This window comes from Herpailurus yagouaroundi, unplaced genomic scaffold (genome assembly GCF_014898765.1).
Source record: "Herpailurus yagouaroundi ecotype Mexico unplaced genomic scaffold, PumYag 140, whole genome shotgun sequence".
In the NCBI taxonomy this organism is placed as follows: domain Eukaryota; kingdom Metazoa; phylum Chordata; class Mammalia; order Carnivora; family Felidae; genus Herpailurus; species Herpailurus yagouaroundi.
In genome coordinates this window covers 11,717,668-11,737,952 of record NW_024412395.1, presented here as the reverse complement: position 1 = coordinate 11,737,952, position 20,285 = coordinate 11,717,668, and positions in this window count along the sequence as shown.

Genomic DNA, 20,285 nt, shown 5'->3' with positions numbered 1-20,285 from the left:
TTTTAATGCCAGCTGGTATATTGTAGGTGGGAGTGAAAATTGGCACAAATGTCTGAGAAGTCAACTGGGCCTGAATCATCTAAATTTAAAATGCACATTCCCTTGGACCATCGGTCCTACTGACATGCTCTCACTTGAGAACACAGACATGCGTACAGGGACATCCTTTGCAATGTAAAGTGTAATCAGTAGCAAAGAGATCAAAAACAATCAAAATATCCATTAATGGAGGACTAGCCACATAAATCATGGTGCCTACAAATAACGGAATACTATATAACCTTGGAAAAAAATTTTTAGAGTGAGCCAAACTCCAAATAAGTTGCAAAGTAAAGTGTGTGTGTGTGTGTGTGTGTGTGTGTGTGTGTGTGTGTGTATAAAAATAACTCTAGGGACACCTGGGTGGCTCAGTCGGCTGAGTGTCCAACTTCAGCTCAGGTCATGTTCTCGCTGCTAGTGAGTTCGAGCCCCGTGTCGGGCACTGTGCTGACAGCTCAGAGCCTGGAGCCTGCTTCGGATTCTGTTTTCGTCCCTCCGGCCCTCCCCTGCTCATGCTCTGTCTCTCTCTCTCTCAAATAAAAATAAAAAACATTAAAAAATTTTTAAAAATACCTCTGGAGGCATACCCTAGAAACCGTTGAGAGTGGTTGTCAGGAGAAGAGGGTTTACATATTTGTATTGTGTTTGCATTTCTTGTACCATATTTATTTTTACCTTTCAAAAATCGTAGTTTGGTTTTTAAAAGGATATAGGAGAATCGGCTCATACACTCTGCAAAGAGAAAAATGTATCTGCAATTAAGTGTTTGTCAAATTTCTTCATTGATTAGCTCAAACTCTTGGTCCTCTGACCCCTCTACCCTCACACATCAGTGCAGCACACATACGGCTATTGCCCAATTTCACATCCATGACAGGCATTGCTAGTCGATCCCAGAACTCATCACCCCTGAGCCCAGACATGGACAGTATCCTTCTCAGCCCAGACAGCTTAGCAACTACTCTGTATTCATCAGTTTGGTGAGAAAGGAGAAAGCCTTTCGTCCCTGTCCTCCAGGGAACACTGAGCAAAAAGGAAGTCTTCAGAGGATGCCGTCTCTTCCAAAGGTCTGGCCGGGGGCCTCTAGCCTCCAGTAAGCAGAACATTAAAGCACTGGGCCTCACCTGGCCATTCACAGTCTAGCCCAGCCAGCTCACCCATGCCTACCTGTCCGTTCCATCTGGACTGATGCCGGCCCATTCCTGAAACTTCTAGAGGACCTGCTTACTGCTCAGCTCATGCACCACAGGATGGAGTCAGCAATGCCTTCAACCAGGAGAGCCACCTACTTCTGCAACTTTGATGTGCTCTTGAACCTCTGAGAATCCTGTTGAAAGGCAGACTCGAATTTGAGATCCAGGAGGGGGATGTGAGACTCTGCCCTTCTCACAGGCTTTTTGCTGCTGCCTCCCGCCTCGTCCTGGGACCGCACTTTGAGTAGCAAGGCCTTAGAGAAGCGCTTCTGAAACTTCAGCTGCAATCGGAATCACCTGGAAGGTTCACTGAACCACAAATTGCAGGACCCATCCCCAGAATTTCTCCTGCAGGAGGCCTGAGGCAGGGCCCGAGAATTTGCATTCTTTAACAAGTTCCCAAGGGCTGCTGTCGCTGATCCAGAACAGAGGTTGAGTTTCTCAAACATGGAGAAATTGCCTCCAGGAGCATTCACTCTCTGTCCTCCAGGAAGCCCGTAGAGCAAAAGAAGCAGACAATTTGGTGGCATTGGATACACCTGACTTAAAACCCGATCTGTCACAGGAAAGCCACTTCACCATTCTGAGCCTCAGAGCCACTGTCTGTGAAATGGGTCCAGCAATGCCTCAACTCACAGAGCTGCAGTGAGGACTCAGGGAGCAAATGCAGGAAAGGGCTTAGCAAAGTGTTCATTGTAGTTCCGTTCCCTGCTTTGCCTTGGGGCAGGCATCCCACCATCCCGAGTGTCTGGAGGAACATGGGGTACATCCCCTATATTAGTGGGGTGGCCCCAGGCAGACCTCAGATTTAGAGCCTGTTCACATTCGATAGTTAACAGGTGCCCTCAGTGCTAACGTGGCAACAGAAGCCAAGTTCTCCCCTTCAGAATCTTCCCTCCCGCCCCAACCCAGTGCTACGCCCATGAAGTGGTCTCAGGCTTCCTCCTGGCCACAGTCCAGAAGTCTTCTCTGCTTTTACAGAACTCGTGTGAGGGAAGAGTAACCACAAGGAACAGGAATCCAGACTGGGGTTTCCTTGGCCTTTTGTCCAGGCTCAGCCTTCTGCACATCCCCCACCATCCCGCAGGCCCCCGCAGTCATCAAATCTACAAACTTTGTTGCAAATTCTTGGCCTTGGCCAGGTGGTGGAAAGAGAAGAAGGAAATGCTGTCTGGCCTGAGGCAGCTGGGGGTTCTAGAAAGGCTTGCTCTCCGTGTGTCTCCCCAAGCAGCACAAAATAGAGACGGACAGAGCACTTGACAGCAACCAAAGCCTCTTTCAGACACCTGGTCATTCTGGGCACGGTGTCCATTAGGGCCTCCTGGGAGCCCCACCCCCCACCCCCCAAACCCCCTGAGGCCAGAATCTCATGTAACCCCCTAGAAGAAGGAGAACGGCCATAGGAAGACCTGACTTTACGGGGAATTTAGATAAGGGCATTTCCAGATAACTGAGCCTTAACCCTCTAAGAACCGAAGCTTGATTCTCCAACCGCCCCCTTCCCCAGTTCACTCTGTTTGTTGCAAAGCTTCCCCCGCCCCGCTCCCCCGGGGACATCGTGCATTTCCATGCTTCCTGCAGTAGAGGCTGCACAACATCATTTATTTTTAACCGCAACGACTCAGGGTCATTCCTGGGACATCAGTTAGTGCGTCTACCTGAACCACTTTGACAGTCTTCTTAACATCCGAGCCGCTGGCTCCACGTGCGCTTTTCGTATTTCATGTTTTTCTTAAGTCACTGTTTCCCTCAGACCTCAGATGTGACAGCTTGGCTTTTTAAAATGACTATTCGGTGTATGCCTTGCTCTGCTTCTCTACTGACTCATCTCTTCCAACTCGGAGCCAACGTGTTCACGGTCTCAGATGCCTCCGGATTTCGCAGGAGCGCAACTCTTGCCCTAGAGCGGTGGCTACAACTAGCCGGTGGGAGGATCCTCCCTCCCGTGATCGGCGACGCCTGTCTTCAAGCAGCTTCGGAAGCTTGCTTCAGCTCCTCCGTGCTTCTCGCCCTTTTGGTTCCTGCCTGCTTGGTGTCAGTCGCCCGGTCCTGCTTCCCAAGTACCTGTTTCTAGCTGGCACTGTCTTGCTGCAGGGTTTTCTGCTGCAGGCCGTGCCGTCGAACAGCCACGCGTGTTAGAATTCTGCACAAACCAAGGATCGGTGAGCTCCGAGTGAGGGCTTAGACGACTTTCCTAAGACGAACGTGCATGCATTTTGGCTTTGCTTCCTGCCTGTTTTGACGGCCCCAAGGCTGACTCCTAGTCTGCATAGCTGATGGGATACAGAGCCTAACTTTTTAGGTATTAGTTAAGACATTGTTTCAATTTACGCCGTATGTATTCCTATAATTCCCACACAATGGAGAAATAGAGCCTCATCCCGGGGAACGGACGCTATTCAAGATCAGCTATTCAAACCAAGCACGTGAGAGATGAAGAAGCAGCCGTTCAGGGTGAAAATAAACGGCTTGCTGAGGGTCTCACAACTATTGAGGGTGGATCCTGGAATCTCCTTCGTAGCTTCTGGCTCCCAGTTGAATTATTTTTAATATATCACAGTGGTTTATTTATTTTAAAAAAATTTTTAATGTTTATTTATTTTTGAGAGACAGAGAGAGACCGAGCATGAGCAGGAGTAGGGCAGAGAGAGAGAGGGAGACACAGAATCCGAAGCAGGCTCCAGGCTCTGAGCTGTCAGCACAGAGCCCGACTTGGGGCTTGAACTCACAAACTATGGGATCATGACCTGAGCCGAAGTCAGATGCTTAACCGACTGAGCCACCGAGGCACCCCAAAGCTAGCCTCTTTCTAAAATTTATTTATTTATACTCGAGAGAGAGAGAAAGAGAAGGAGAGAGAGAGAGAGAGAGAGCAGGGGAGGGGCAGAGAGAGAGGGAGACACAGAATTTGAAGTAGGCTCCAGGCTCTGAGATGTCAGCACAAAGCCCGACATGGGGCTTGAACCCACAAACCACAAGATCATGACCTGAGCCTAAGTCGGAAGCTTAACTGACTGAGCCACCCAGGCGCCCCTGTATCACCAGTGGTTTAAATCATCATTCCTTACACATTTGTAGCAGAAGCCCAGTATGTACAGATGCAGTGGATTCAAGGGTTTGTATGCAGCCTGTGCCCAGCTGAAGCATCGCCAAAGAAGTCGAGTTTTAGACCCACTCTGAAAACTGATACTCTGTGTAATCTGCACAACATAATCCCACCTGACCCTAGGTGAACCAGGAATTACATTCTCCATGTTTGGGATACGACAAAACTGAATCCAAAGCGGTAAGGTGGGTGGCCCAAAGTCAATCAGAAGTTTAGGGCTAGGACAGAGCCTGGCATCTGGGGTCCTGAGTCCTAGCCCTCTCTTCTCCAGATAGACTATGCTCCTCTTTCTAATACATCAGCCGCTTCTCAGAGAGGGATTCTTTATGCTTGAGAAGGGAAAGCCTGTGGAGATGCTGGTCTGGAAATGGTAGGCTCCCTGGACGAGCCCCTGGAGAAAGCCAAGAGGGACCTACCACTTAACTCACATCCTTGTCAACACCTGGACGCTCGCTCAGCCCCTGGGGACTTGCTCAATGATTCAAAGTAACGGCACAGGACCCTTAGGACTCCACACGACTGTGTTGATGGACACTGAGAGGTTATGTTCCCCACAAAGCCAGAAATGAATAGAAGTGCAGCGATGTGCAAGGTCGAAGTCCTGAAAACCACGATTAGTGCAATTGTCTGTCTGCCGTTTCTCTCTCTCTCCTCCGATTTATCATCCACACTGCCACGGGAAAATAAGCCTTCTCGATCACATGCTTCCAAACCTTCGATCACGTTCTGTTGCTTATAGGAGAAAAAGGCCAAACTCTTTATCGGTTATTAAAAGACAGGCACTCACTTAAACCACCAGCCTTTTCATTTCTCAGTTGTCCTCTTGAGGTAGCTTCTACCGACTTCCTCTAGTTGAAGTCCCCTTAATGCCCTCCAGGCTTTGTTATCTGGGGCCTCTGAACAGCCATTTTCTCTGCTGCAATATGTTCTCCCCTTAGAGCCAGAGGCCCAAATCCTACCGATGCTCCAAGATCCAGAGAAAGTGCCCAGAAGCGCTCGCTGCCTCTTCCAAATCCCTTCATATTTTATCTGCACCTCTTTCCAGGCATTTATCACACTCTATTCAGTATCACTATTATTTATAGATATGTCAGATCTCAACTTTCAGACCATTTTTTTAAAAGTAGGATCCTCTTCTGGTTTATTTTTACATCCTTTGCAGGATTTAGTGGTGCCCTGATCACAGGAGATTTATCGTAGCAGAGTAAGAACGGCATGGAATTTCCAGTCACAGAGGCTTGGATTCAAATCCTAGCTCTGCTACCCACCGGTGGCCTGTCTTTAACCCAGGTGTTGAACCACCCCAGGCCTCAGTTTCCTCACCTGAAGGAAGACACTATCTGCTTTGCAGAGCTCTTAGGTGAGTGAGTGACGAGTAAGGTGTCTGACATGGGATTTGGGATAATTAGATAATAAATAAATGGGCATATTAATAAATAATTTCGTGGGGGGAGTGGAGAGAACGAATAATTTGGGAGCCTGCGTGAGACAGATCCAGCTCAGTTGGAACTGACAAGTGAGAGACCTCTTCTGATCCAATCAAGAAAGCCCAAGGAATAGTACCCCTCCCTTCCTCCTTTCTGACCCCAACGGGACAGCGTCCCCAGATAGGAAATCTTTGTCACTTTCACCGCCTCTCCGTCCCACCGCTGATCCTTGGCCTCTTCCAGTTTGGGGCAATGCCTTTGAGGTCCCCCCAGGATCCTCTCCCTAAACCACAGCCTGCGGGGGCTTAAATATGGCCCCCAGATGGCTCTGAGAAAGAGGGGACGCCTCCCCTCTCCCCCCCCCCAACCCTGCCCGCCTCACCCACCAGGCCCAATGAGAAACAGGTGATTGCGGAGGGTACTGGGAGAGACTTTGATCTGCCGGCTGCACAGAAGCCAGCTGAGCCCAGAAGGGGTAGTGTCAGATTTATTGCGGCCCTGAGAAGTACAGATATTAGGTTGGCTGTAGCTCACTGACCTCTTCAGGCTTTCCATTTTGGTCTGAGATTTATTACCCTCCTCGGCTTTTTTAATTCCCAGGGATCTGTGCCTTTAACATTTCTGCGCAAGCCCCCCAATTCACAAGGACTTCCTGTTTGCCGAGACCACAGATAAAGAAGACACAAACCACAGAACACCAACACTATGTAATTTTTTTGTTCCTGACTCCTTAATTTCTCAGCCATCCTAGGTGTTCTGTCAAGATGCAGTCTGAAAGTCTAGACCGAGAGATATCTATGATAGAAAATGTACATCAGTATTTCAAGTCCCCTGAATTTATTCTAGCCATTTGACAGTTGCTTGGAGATACAATCTCAATTTTTGCAATGGCCCCTTCAGCGAGATATTTATGGCAGATACAACTGTAATTATTTACCTGTAACAAAGTCCAGGTCTGTCTGCTTCAGGTGATTCAGGCAAGCAGGGGGACAGGAAGAAAAGATTCATCTTCCTCTTGTCCAAAAGTTGACCTTTTGCCCTCGGGTTCCTGCCCCGCTCGTTATAAAAATGCTGGTGCACCGGGCACGGGCCGTCCCGCATCCTGTTAGGGATACCACTACTGAAATAGGTGGGCCAAAAAATACGACACGTGCGTGATGGCATGGCGAAAAGACGGCTTTGGTGAGCTCCTTCAAGACGGGCATGGGATGTGCTTCATTCTATCTATTTTCTGGTTCCAGCTTAGGCGGGGACCGGCTCTCCATCAGTATTTAGAGCTTTGGCTTTTTCCTGCAAACATATGCAAGTTAATACCTGACAGTGAGTGCTGGCCCCCGGAACAGTCCCCTGCCGAGATTGCGCGAGAGGAGAGTTCCAAAGCCGGTCATGCGAGAGAGCTTGGTGCCAGCCCCGTCCGCATCCCCCTTGGCAGGTGATTTCTGTCTCTGGTCTTTCCAGTCACCTTTTACTTTTACCAGAAAATGTTTCCCAAATTAATCGCCCGGTTTAAGGACAGACAGAGTTTTCAAAACGCTTTTGGAAAATCACAATCCATCTTGAAAAGGCCAAGATTTGGCAACCCTGACCACATCCATAAGCCTGGGCCGTGGATCCCGGGACAATTCCAAAAAGAAGACAAAGAAACAACGAGGGAATAAATGTATCGCCTGTCTAAGGGATTGTTTTTTTGTTTTTTTGTTTTTTTTCACAGCACCAGTATCTATTTGAAAGAATATAAAAATTCCTGTGTGTTTGTAAAAACACACACATTTCAGCCGCGTTTATTTATATTCTTAACTAGTGTGCTTTTGTGAGGGCTGTGGTTACTTGCGCTCTCACTGGGAGCTCCCAGAACAAAAGGCATTTGTGTGACATTCAGTGCTTGGTGATGGTGGTGGTGGCGGGCTGGTAAGATTGTTCCTTGGCTCTTCTGGCATTTGCATGGTTCAGAACCTTCTCGCCATTGTGCTGAGAAGGGCCGCCACACTGCCGACTGCAGACACAGCCCTCCAACCTGCTGGTTTCCATATGATGGCAAGAAAATTCTGCTTAATTTTTTTTTTTTTTTTTCCATTTCAAAATGTGACATGCATCCTGGAGTGTTTGCAAATGCCTCAAAGGAGAAAGCCAACAAGGACCACCTAGAGTCAAGTGATTGATTTCTTTCAGGGACTGTTTTTCCTAAGCCGATGGTTAACACGTTTGCAATCAGGTGAATATATTAGATTTTATTCGACATTATAGGACGCGCACCTTCAGATCTTAGGGAAAACTCTTCATGCGCGTCACTTTTAACAGCTGCACCGCTTCTCATTAAGTGGATGTGTGCCTGCATTGTTTTATTGTTGTCAATTATTGATATTGTTGCTTCTCCAGTTTGTTACTGTTTCTTCTTCAGGACTCCGAATACAGGAGCAGCCCAGAGAATGCAGAAGGAAGTGGTTGGTGTCTACGCCCAAGTGGAGAGCCCGTGTTCCCCGTATCCGCTCTAGATAGAGCCAAGGTCTGCTGCGGGGGCTCCTGCTGTGAGGGGTCTGTCAGCTGTCTGCACTGCTGGGTCAGAGGTGTCCCCCAGTCGCACCACCCGGAGACAAAGCCTTCCCCTGAGTCCCACAATGGGTTGATTCTTTCAACCGAGGGCCCCTCCAAAGTCTTGCTCAGTCTTACGTCAGAACACGATCTGAGTGCTTTGCTCCCTGGTGCCCTAGTGGGTTTATCCCAGCTCCGTGGCCCTTGCATCAGGGCCCCAGGGGCTTCTCCTGCCTTTCTAGAGAAAAGCACAGCAGATCTCAGTAGTGTGTTACAGGGCCCGGCTGAAGCTAGTGCTTACGAGGTGCCTGGCCCTTTCTCCAGGCAAAGGTAACCTGCAGACCACAGCTACCCAGTGCAATCAGAAGATTTCCGGGGGCGCCTGGGTGGCTCGGTTGGTTAAGCATCCAACTTCAGTTCAGGTCATGATCTCACAGTCTGTGAGTTCGAGCCCCGCGTCAGGCTCTGTGCTGACAGCTCAGAGCCTGGAGCCTGCTTTGGATTCTGTGTCTCCCTCTCTCTCTGCCCCTCCCCCACTCATGCTCTGTCTCTCTCTCTCTGTCTCAAAAATTAAAAAAAAAATTAAAAATTTAAAAAAATTAAAAAAAAAAAAGATTTCCGTTACTGGTAGCTTAATGCCGGGAAGTTGCAAGATGTGTTTGTGTTGACAAATGCTATGGGCGTACAGAAATATGGTTACGCCTAAGTAAAAAGTAGTCATACTTGATGTGGTTAATGGTGAGGCCACCACAACAGTAGGGCACCGTGCTGCATGAGGGAAACCAGCTTCCCTAATACCACACAGCAAAAGAGCCCCATGGCTGGATTTAAGTCCCCATCTGCTGACTTCAGAGCATTTCGCCACTCTCTCCAGGCCAGAAATCTTTGGAATTATCTAGGCTTGTTTTACACAAGAGGATCCCAGGACCTCGAGAAGGAAAGTTGGGTGCCCGCCGATCCCACGGCTTGTCGGGGACCAAATCGAGTCTCCAAAATCTGTCCAAAGTTGATCGCTTGGGGGCCACAGCAAATAAAACACAGGTTGCAAATGGCGTGAGTCCGGGATAGCGAGGAAGGAGCAAAAGCCTCCCCACAGCAGCCATTTGTTCTCCCAGGCTCCCTGAGGGTTTTCCACTGTGTTCTGTGTGCTCCTGAGCCCCCTGCCTCCCCGGCCTGCATGCGTGCCAGCCCGTTTGTACAAGAACAGTGCGTTCCCATGAACTCCGAAGAGCGGGAAGCCCTGGGGGAATTCACCCCAAGCAGGCGTTCCAAACTGGCCTGGGGACCTGTCAGTCGGTGATCAATTTGCCAGTCACCGTCACCGAGCCTCTAGGAGATTAGCCAGCCTGGGACAGGTGGATCTGGTTTCCAAGCTGGGATCCGAGGTGACTGCTCAGAGCCTTCCTGGAGGGTGGGCCCTGGGAGGCGAGAAGGTATTGCAAGCCTCCAAGCCCCAACAAATCCTCCCCGCAGCTGGGGAGGGCCCTAGACAGTCAGACACCCTAGCTGAACCGATTTGGCACACCCGCGAGCAGCTGACGTCGCTGTCCATTTTGCACGGTGCATCTTGAGAAGCTGTGGGCCAAAGCCTGCCTGGGTGGCAGGGTGGGCACTGGGAGCCGATAGGTTTGCTGGCCTTGTTACGCACTCAGGAAGTAGGAGCAGCGTGGCTCCGTCTTGCTTTTGTAGCCCGTTTTCTCCCAAAGAGCCTCCATACCCGTTGCCTTCCACAGACGTTCTGCTCGCAAAAGCGCTGCAAGCATATTTGAGAAGGCATTTGGCCAACGTAGGCAGGAAAGATCCGGAGGAGAAACGAGCGCCTGTGGGTCATGTCGTCAGTCGGCCAAACGGGCACAGAGTCTGTCTGCCTTTCCCGGCTGCCGATCATGACCTCTTCCTGCTGTAGCAGTGTTCGTCTTGGGAAACCTTTCTCATTTCAAGCTGTCTTGTTGTCTGGATGACTGTGTGTGTGTGTGTGTGTGTGTGTGTGTGTGTGTGTACATACGCCCTGATTAAAACCCTTCAGTGGCTCCCCATCAATGACATGATAGAGTCCAAACTCCTTACCAGGGTATCTGAGTGCTTTGGGACCGTTTCCCCCAACCTTCAATTCCCTGAACACATCAGGGGACTTCATGCCTCTGTGCTTCTGCATAAGCTCTTTCCCCCCATTGTCATACGTTCCCTTCCCCTGTCTACCTGGAGAACTCCTATTCATTCTTCAAAACCTTACCCAGGCATTAGCTCCTCACTGCATATCCTCGAGGCACGCTTCCTCTGGATCACTTCATAACTTTGTACATCTGTGAGTTCAAAGCCCACATACATAGAGGTCTCTCTCTCTCTCTCTCTCTCTCTCTCATTCATTAGGCTGAAAGACTATTCTTATGGTAACATTTGGAACTCAAAGCATGGCACAGTGCCTGACACATAACACATACCAAATAACAGCTTGCATCCTTGGCCTGTAAAGAGGATTCCATTGGCACGAATCTTCCGAGGAGTTTGGCCCAAGGACTGGGGAAGGGAAACACACTATGATACATCTCTACTTAGGGCCCAAGAGGCTTAGCATGGCATCGTAGCAGGATGACGGGCTGGGACAGAGGCTGGCTTCTGCCACTCATTCCTGAGCTCTGAGATTACAAATGGCATCCCTTGTGGTGCAGGCTAGATCCTGGTTGCAGAGCCAGGAGCCCGATCCCATTCCCCAGCTGGGTCTGCCGGCGTCTACACCATGGCACCGTGTGGCTCCAGGACACGTCAAACAAGGTGGAAACAACAGTAGATGACCGGCCTTCATGGCGTTAGCTTCCAGACTGACCTGCTTCCTCATGACTCTAGCATCACTGCCCACCTCCCAGATTTCTTCGGTTCTGCTCCCGGATGTTTCCTACCCGTTGACAACCACTACCAACCCTACTTGTGATTTCCATCCTGGTCTTGCTTTCAAACCGCTCTCTCTCTCGACCACGTAATTGCAGATGGTGTGTGACCTTCTTTTAATGGTACAGCCCCAGCGTAGACCTTTCACTGTAGCACAGCCCAGGCGAGCCCACCCTCTGTATTTCCTCCTCCCAGAGCAGCTCGATCTGGGCATGGTCCAACCTAGCAGAGAGCTTAGAAACTATGTCCGAACTCTGAATGGAGGGACTCCACTGCTATTACTTACGGCCTTGGAGGCTGAACCCCAGCTCTGCCTTCCTCAAGCTCTTTTGGCTGTAGTCCACCAAGATCTGGGGATTAGTAAAGCAAAACACCCCATTTGGGGTCTGGGTGTCTCAGATGTTTCCTGCTGCCCAGGGAAGATTTCCAGCCTGGGCGAAGGTCCACCAAGTCTGAGAAATTTGTCTGAATCCATCAAAGTCATATTGGGACATAGAATTCAAAACCCCTCTCCCCAGCGGGAAGGCTCCGCTCTGCCAAGACACCAGCATGCCCTGCCATCAGCAATAATTGCCGACAAGAATGGAAGAACCATGTGAAATTAAAAAAAAAAAAAAAGATTTTAAGTTGTTCAGCCATCCAGAATTGTCTATGGTCACGATACGGGTGCCAGTTACAGGTGGGGAAGGAGACCCATCCCTCTGAGATTCACTGCCCACCCCAGCCTCCCACCCCACCACCCTAGTTCTCAAACTCTTGTTATCTGTCACCCCTTCCATGCTGAGCCTGGGCTATTGCTTTCTCGGCCCAGCTAAAATTAACCCCTTTGCATCCTTGGCCAACCTGCAAAGTGGAGCCGTTAAACAATAAAAGGGCAGCAGAGAAATAAATGGAAGAGAAGAAGTATTGAAAAAAAATTTTTAAGTTTATTTATTTATTGAGAGAGAGAGAGAGAGAGTGGGGAAGGGGCAGAGAAAGAGTGGGAGAGAGTGGAGCCCGAGTGTAATTCGACCCAGGACTCAAACTCACGAACCGTGAGATCACAACCTGAGCCAAAACCAAGAGTCAGACACTTAAACAACTGAGCCACCCCGGCACCCTGAGAAGAATTATTTATAATATTTGCCATTGTATTGCTTTTGAGCTCCTGGGAGAAATATTCCTGGATACTGTAGAATTATCTTTGGTTTAAGTGACTCAAAACAACTGTTGTTGAAAGGCATCTCATTCTTTGACAAAATATGGGCGCCAGGGGCATGCATACGAAACAAATGGGGCTGTCACCCCCAGACAGGAAAGGCCACCTGAAAACATCATGGACCCTGCCTTGTAGACCGTCAGCACTGGGTGCTGAAAGTCAGGGTGTGGGATGGAGGGAGGTGAACAAAGAGAAGTGGAAGACAAAGGCCTATTGGATGAAGTCAGAGTCCATTTGGGGACACAAACAGGAAAAGCCAGCAATGACAACGGGGTACTTGGGTGGATCGGTCAGTTGAGCATTCAGCTCTTGATGTTGGCTTGGGTCATGATCCCGGGGTCATGGGATTGAGCCCCGCATAGGGCTCCATGCTCAGTGTGGAGCCTGCTTGGGATTCTCTCTCTCTCTCCCACCCTGCCCCTCTCCCCTGCTCTCTTTTTCTCTCGGAAAGAAAGAAAGAAAGAAAGAAAGAAAGAAAGAAAGAAAGAAGAAAGCAAGAAAGCCAACAACTGCAAGGTATAAAAAGGCACTTTGGAGTTCAGCTGCCACCCCCAAAGCCTGGTCGGAGCCGGGGGAGTCGGGGGGGGGGCACTTCTGGGAGGGCCAGGCCCTGAGCTCAGCAGGATCTGGCTGGGTAATGAAGAGAGGGCCCGGGACAAGCTATGGGATCAAGCTGACAGGCCAGGGAGGGTCGCCCGAGGAGGTGCTCGGTGAGATCTCAGGCGCGATCATTCTGGCCTCCCTCGCTGGCCCTGCTCAGGTGTCTGCCATGGGTATTCTTCTCCTGTGGTCAAGCTAATCCCTGGGCTTTAGCTCATCTGTTTGTTTATATGTCTTGGTTGCATTCGTCAACAAATGGGTGGCGAAGCAGACTCTTAAAACGGTGAGTCAGAGTTAAGTGGGAATAGGAGAAAAGATGCCCCTGGCAGAGGAGTACTCGGTGAAAAGTCCCAGAAGCTGCAAGCATCAGGCCTGTCTAGGAGCCCGTGTGATCGGCGAGGCAGGAATGTTCCAGGTGGGAATTAAGAGCGTCCGGGCTGGGGGCCTGGGCAAGGGCCCCATCCTGGAAGACCTTACAGGCTTTGTTATATATTTGAACCACTTCCAGGAAATATAGAAATTTTTTTATTTCTTTTTAATTCTTTTTATTTCTATAGAAATATAGAAATTCTGATGTCTTTCCCAATACCTTCAAGGAGGTGGTATTTGCAAGTTGGTTTGGGTGGTTGAGGGAGCAGGAAGTAGATAGGGAGTCCCTTCTCTGAGCCCGAATCCCAAGCAGTCCCAAAGTTTTGGCATTGGTGTCTGTACGTGCCTTTGTGTGCTTTTCCAGATGTCGAACTGGTGTGTTTGGGAGGGCAAACCATCGGGCTTGGTATTGGGTTTCCCTCCTTCCTCTCCCTGGTGTGACTCAGACTGGGGCTCAGTGGCCTGGTTTGCAGCCCCTGGCTCCCTCCTTGTGGTCTTTTTTCATAGGAGGCAGGACAACGTGTCCCTTTAAACAGGGTGGCTCTTGGCTGCACTCAGCCCTAAGGCTCTCTCTGCAATTCCCCAGGCAGGGGCGATGCCTGTTGGGGCTCCAGTGCAGACTCTCGGATCTGCTGTCTAGTTTGGCGCTGATTTGCAATCTGCAAGTTAATGGTCGCGCTGGCCGCTGGCAGCCGGCTGAGTGAGAAGTGGCTCTAAGATAAGAGAACCCCTCTCCAGTATTTACAACTGAGCTATGAGAGTCCAGACAGCCTTCAGAGGCCTCAGCCAGGTCTGGAGGGGCGGAGCCAGCAGTGGGTGGGTGGCCCAGGATCCTGGGATAAGCGGGGGACATCCCAGCCGAAGGAGAAAAGCGCTTTGGGCTGGGAGTCTGGAGCCCTGGGTTCTCCTCCTGGCTCCCACCCGAAGAAGTGGCGAGACTTGGGGCAAATTGTTTCCTCTCTCTGAGCCCCATCCAAACTATTTCCTCCTCCCCCAGATGGCATCCGTGAAGGGACAATGTGAGAGTTGAAAGCTCCATGAGAATGTCCTGGAGAATAAAGACAGACAGGGAAGGCTCCTTCTGAAGTGCTCACGGACGACTGCCCATATGGCCCAGGGTGCTTATGAGGATTTCAGGAATTACACATTTTAATGATTATGTGTTTATGCTAACGGGTATTAAGATATGCATGAAATAAAACCTGTGATTTGTGGCCTTTATTGTTTAGATATGGCTAAAGTGCAAATGTAGGGGCGCCTGGGTGGCTCCTTCAGTTAAGCGTCAGACTTCGGCTCAGGTCATGATCTCTCGGTGTGTGGGTTGGGGCCTCGCATTGGGGCCTCTGCTGTCAACATGGAGCCCGCTTCGGATCTTCTGTCCCCCTCTCTCTCTCTTCCCCGTCCCCCTCTCCCGTTTTCTCTTGCTCGCTCTCTCTCTGAAAAAATAAATAAACATTAAATAAATAAACATCAAAAAAAAGAAGTACACATGTAAATGAAAATATTTCAGGTGCATCATGTTGTCGCGATGTCACGAAGGTGTCCCCAAGCACCTGGAGGTGCGGGCTGGATGCAGAGTGTCATCATTTCATTTAAACTTCCATCTTACGGCGGGGGCATGAATGTCCCATGCCCTGGCCGGACGTCACCCTTGCCAGCTCCACGATGATGTGAGAAACAGGCTGGAAAGGTTAGTACCTCGGCCTCCGCCGGGTTCACCCGCTAGAGGGCTGGGGTCAAACCCAGGTCCACAAACCCCAGAGTGTGTGCTTCTCCCGCTACACACGATGACCACGTTCTTCCCTGTGGACATTTGCCCCCAGGGGCATGATCAGGAGGGACTCTTACAGGTGCTCTCTTGTGCCACCTTCGCCGCAACCCTGGGAGGTGGGCAGGGGCTACTGCCATTATAAGGATCTCACAGATATAAGACATTCTGGAAAGGAATAGAAGGGATGGAGGGAGAAAACCAAGTCACACTAGCAGCAAGCAGAGAACCTAGGCCCCGGAGGCAGGTCGCATGACCCTAAGGTCATCCCCAGTTCATCAGTTTTGGTTCTTTGGAGCTTTATTCATGTCGTTGGCTTCCCCTCTGGGAGCAGGGCAGGACATTAAAATTAAAAGAGCAGAAAGGACACATTTAAGCCATTCTTTCCGGAAACACAAATAAATAAAACCCTTTGAAATAAAGTCAAGGTCTGGGGAGTGACTGAAGGTGGGAGATAGTTTTTTTTTTTTTAATTTTTTTTAACGTTTATTTATTTTTGAGACAGGGAGAGACAGAGCATGAACAGGGGAGGGTCAGAGAGAGAGGAAGACACAGAATCGGAAGCAGGCTCCAGGCTCTGAGCCGTCAGCACAGAGCCCGACGCGGGGCTCGAACTCCCGGACCGCGAGACCGTGACCTGAGCCGAAGTCGGACGCTTAACCGACTGAGCCACCCAGGCGCCCCGGGAGATAGTTTTTTAAACTGGAGGTTGTTTGAGGGAAACATCTCCCCGTTTGGCAGAACCCCAAGTGGAAGGGAGCAGAGTTCCCACATCTCCTTCCAAAACGCAAGCAGCCTGAGGGCAGAGATTTTGCTCTCCCGCAGGCCCAGCATGTGGACCAATGGCCTTCACGACAGATATCCTGTAAACGTTTGGTGAAGGCCGGAACGAATGATGAAGGAAGAATTGCTTGCACCATAAGCTTCATCCGGGAGAGATTATGTCTCTCGCTTGCTCATACATCCCAACACTTAGCACAGAGCCTCTGTGTAACAAACTCTCAGCAAATGTCCATTCGACGGATGCACCATGTGGGAAACCATTCTGTACACAGCAAGGGACTACAGGCACCAAAATGTAACAGCACTATGCCACCAAAAGGCAGTCCCCAAAAGGGAAACTGAAACTGTGGCCTCCCACTCCATCCACCTGGCTGCCACCGCCCACTTCAGCCAACCACCTGGTTATCTGGAAAATGACTAGCACGCAATCCCTTAGTAACAGTCACTCCTGAGGGTGACGTCAGCTTCCGGATCAACGTGCCTGTGGAGACACAGACAGACTCCATGCCAAAGGCCAAATTACAAAGGTGAACCCAGAGACCAAGGCCTGCCAAGAGTGGAACCAGCGAGGGCCCATTAGATCTTGAGACTGATCTCTGTGCTAATAATCCAAGCTACCATTAGTGACTTAAAGCAGAGTATTTTTTAAAATGCTAGAATGCATATGATTTTTATCTTGACATTATCCCTGTAATCATTGGTCCTGATTAAAGACTTCTGCCCTCCAAGATGGATGGGCTCAAACACTTAAGTATATGGTAATCTTTCACCTCTTAAATGCTGCGTCTCCCAAGACATTCTTCCATGCACTTCAATTTAAAGACCAGCAATTGTCTTTCTTCAACGATTTGTCTTTCTTCAACTGTTTGAGAAATACCAGAGTTGGGTCAGAGGGGGATGGTAAAAAAATAAGAATAATTCTAATAACCTCCATTCTTCCTGACTGAGGAAGTTAACGAAGCAGTTAAGAGGCCTGTTACAATGTTTTTGCAATCGAGAGGCAAATATTTGAAACAATGCCAAAACGTGTTAGTGCTTGTTTCCCCGTAAGTACGCAGGGCAAAGATAGTCATCAGAAAGGAAACGTCAGGTAGATGTGCCCCTATGCACCAGCACTCCTGTATCCCTCGTGGGTAAATTCCTAGTAGTGCTATTCCTGGGTCATAGGGTAGCTCTATTTTTAATTTTTTGAGGAACCTCCACACTGTTTTCCAGAGCGGCTGCACCAGTTTGCATTCCCACCAACAGTGCAAGAGGGTTCCCGTTTCTCCACATCCTCGCCAGCATCTATAGTCTCCTGATTTGTTCATTTTAGCCACTCTGACCGGTGTGAGGTGGTATCTCAGGGTGGCTTTGATTTGTATTTCCCTGATGAGGAGTGACGTTGAGCATCTTTTCATGTGTCTGTTGACTATCTGGATGCCTTCTTTGGAAAAGTGTCTATTCATGTCTTCTGCCCATTTCTTCACTGGGTTATTTGTTTTTTGGCTGTGGAGTTTGGTGAGTTCTTTATAGATTTTGGATACTAGTCCTTAAAAAAAAAAAGGAAGGAAGAAGGAAAGAAAGAAAGAAAGAAAGAAAGAAAGAAAGAAAGAAAGAAAGAAAAAGGAAGGAAGAGAAAGAGAGAGGGAGGGAGGGAGGGAGGGAGGAAGGAAGGAAGGAAGGAAGGACGGAAGGAAGGAAGGAAACGTCAGGGTATCTTTCACTTTGTTCTCTCTCATCTGGCTAATGCCAAACAGGCTGGCATTCCCAGGGGACCCCTGTGGCATCTGATGCCCTAAGTTCCCTCCCCGTGCTGATCCATGTGTCCTCTCCCTCAGCCGACAGTCCTCAATGGTCTGAGATACTTTCAAATCCTTTGGGGCTGGTTCTGATCCCAGGCTGAGGTTTCAAAGCACAGTAACTGGGGCTGTGCGTATTCAGAAAACAACACGAGTTCTTGGTGATGGATGGGAGTTGGGAGTTTTCCTTTCTAGGAGCAAATCCTGAACTTCGACAGCGTTCACCCTATCAGCAGCATCGTAAAGAGCCCCAGCCAAGAGTGGGTATCTTTGTGTAAATCTACATGTTCCTCTTTCAAGTTGGCCTCAAGCAAGACAACTCTTCCTTTAGGAAGCTCGATGTTCGAGGCCCTCCACAGTCTACCTTCAGGCTCGTGGCTGGCACGTCCCCAAAAAGAACTTACCTGCTAATCATACCTAGTCACTCACTCTTCCCAGATACTCCGTTAGATCTCCTGTCTCAGTGTCCTCGCTCCCGCTGCTGTCCCTGATCCCTGGAACGCCCTCCCTCCCTCCCTCTACTTGTCAGGACTCTGCCTGTTCACTGCAGCCCTCGTGAAGGACATCGTCCACCCCCACATGTTCCCCGGTAAGTCTGGTCACAAGCAATCAGGCCCCGCCCTTTGTCTCCCGCTAGGGCCCTGGGCACGTGGGGCTCGTGTGAGAAGCGCCAGGCCACGTGTCCGTCTGTGCGCCACAAGAGGCTCATAGCCCAGCACCTGGGACAGGGCCTGGCACACAGGAGGGCTAGGGTTCGCTGCTGAATCTGAATTCTGCTCTTGGTCCTACTTCTGCCCGTGAAGAGCCTCGGGAAGAAGACATCTATTTGCTATTTCACTCTAAAGCCTCGCGAACACCACTCTCCCACTTCTTTCCTTTTCTCCCCCGCGTTATTTCCGGGAGGGGAGGGGAGGCCTGGGCTCAACTCTGGACTTCCCAGCCACGGGTTACCACGCAGCTTTATCAAGACGTTAGCTGGTCTCTGAAGGAGCTTCCTTCGCGATGAAATGTCTCCAGCACCTCGGAGACTTTGAGCACGTGTGAACCTCCACCCCTTCCCTCTTTTGCTCATCCTGGGGGCCTCCTGTTGGGCCCGTGTCCTCCGGAAGGAACCTGGAACTCGCAAGGTGGCCAGGGCGCTGGTGGGGCAGTCTGCTGGTCAAGCCTCACTGTTTGTTAGCAAGTCCTGTTAGCTCGGGGAGAACTTGAGGTTTTAATCAAATGCTGCCCATAAAGGGTTGACAAATAAAGCTCACCAGTGCTCAGCTGCCATTAAATGTTAGCGCTAGATGATGCCCTTTGAGTCAAGGGACTGACAGTTCTAATGAAATGCAAATATGAAGGGATAAACTTATTTTGTAGACAGCCCAAACTCACCCTGACAGCATGGGTACAGCCGCTCTCTCTGGAGAGCAGCAGATGTGGGTTCCAGACCAGGCCCTGTAAGCGATGAGCAATGATGTGGCCCCAATCAGTTGCCTCAGCCTCTCTGAGCCTCCATACGCCAAGAACCTTCTTCCTCATCTGACTAACATTAAGGGTTAATACATGCAGAGCACTGAGTACAGTGACTGACAGACAGATGGGGGAGAGCAAATTAGGCTGTTGTGAGAAGTGAGACAGTCAGTGTAAGTGCTTGGAAGATACAGTGCACCTTGTCTTTGTGTCTTTCTGTACTGAAGTCCCATGATGGCAACACACGTTGCAGAGTGCCCAAGCCAGATGCCTGGACCATTCCTGACTTATTTCTCTCCTCCTAGCCCCATCTCCCCTGTCCCCCACCCCAAATGCCTTCAAGTCTATTGGTTCTACCTCCCTGAGATCTGTCTAGCTTGCCTCCTTCCTTCAAGCGCACGGCCACCATCTTGACTCAGAGCCAGAACACTTTTCACCGGGACAATGAGCAGGGCCAATGAATATCTCATCATCAGTCAGAGGTCAACCCAAGCCTTGTCTCTCCCTCATGGCCTCCTGAACCCTGTCAAGTGTCCTTATACCTCCTTGTTCTTCCCCCTCATGGCCATTACCACAACTTGTTATTTTCTGTTTATTTCTGCTGCTGGATTTGTCTTTTCCACTAGACCAGAAGACTAAAGGATCAGAGGCTCTGTTCTGCTCATCACAGTTCTGCTCATCACAGTTCATCACCCAGCACAGTGTCCCTCATATGGTGAGGACTAGATAAAGATCGTGAATGAAAGAGTGGATGAATGAACAAACACTGTACCAGCCCTCAGTACCCTCTCTGCCCTGCAACCAGAGTGATCTTTTTCAAAACCAATCTGATCATGTCACTCTCCTGTTTAAAACCTTCCTGCACTTCCCCACGGTGATACGGAAGAATCCCAGATTACTTAACCCATCACAATGCACACTGCCGGCCCAGGACCCTTTGTCCCTTACCCTGTCCTGGGTGTTTACGCAATGTTCTTGCCACGCCAAACCCCTGACAGGCCCCAAACAACCCCGCTTTGCACACGGGGCTTCCTCCCTTGGATAGCTCTGCATCCCCCTCCCCCACCCCAGACACCAGGCCAGCTCCACTCTATCTGACTAAATCCTCCTGGTCCTTCGCGACCCTCCTAAACACAGTCTCCACTCCAAGA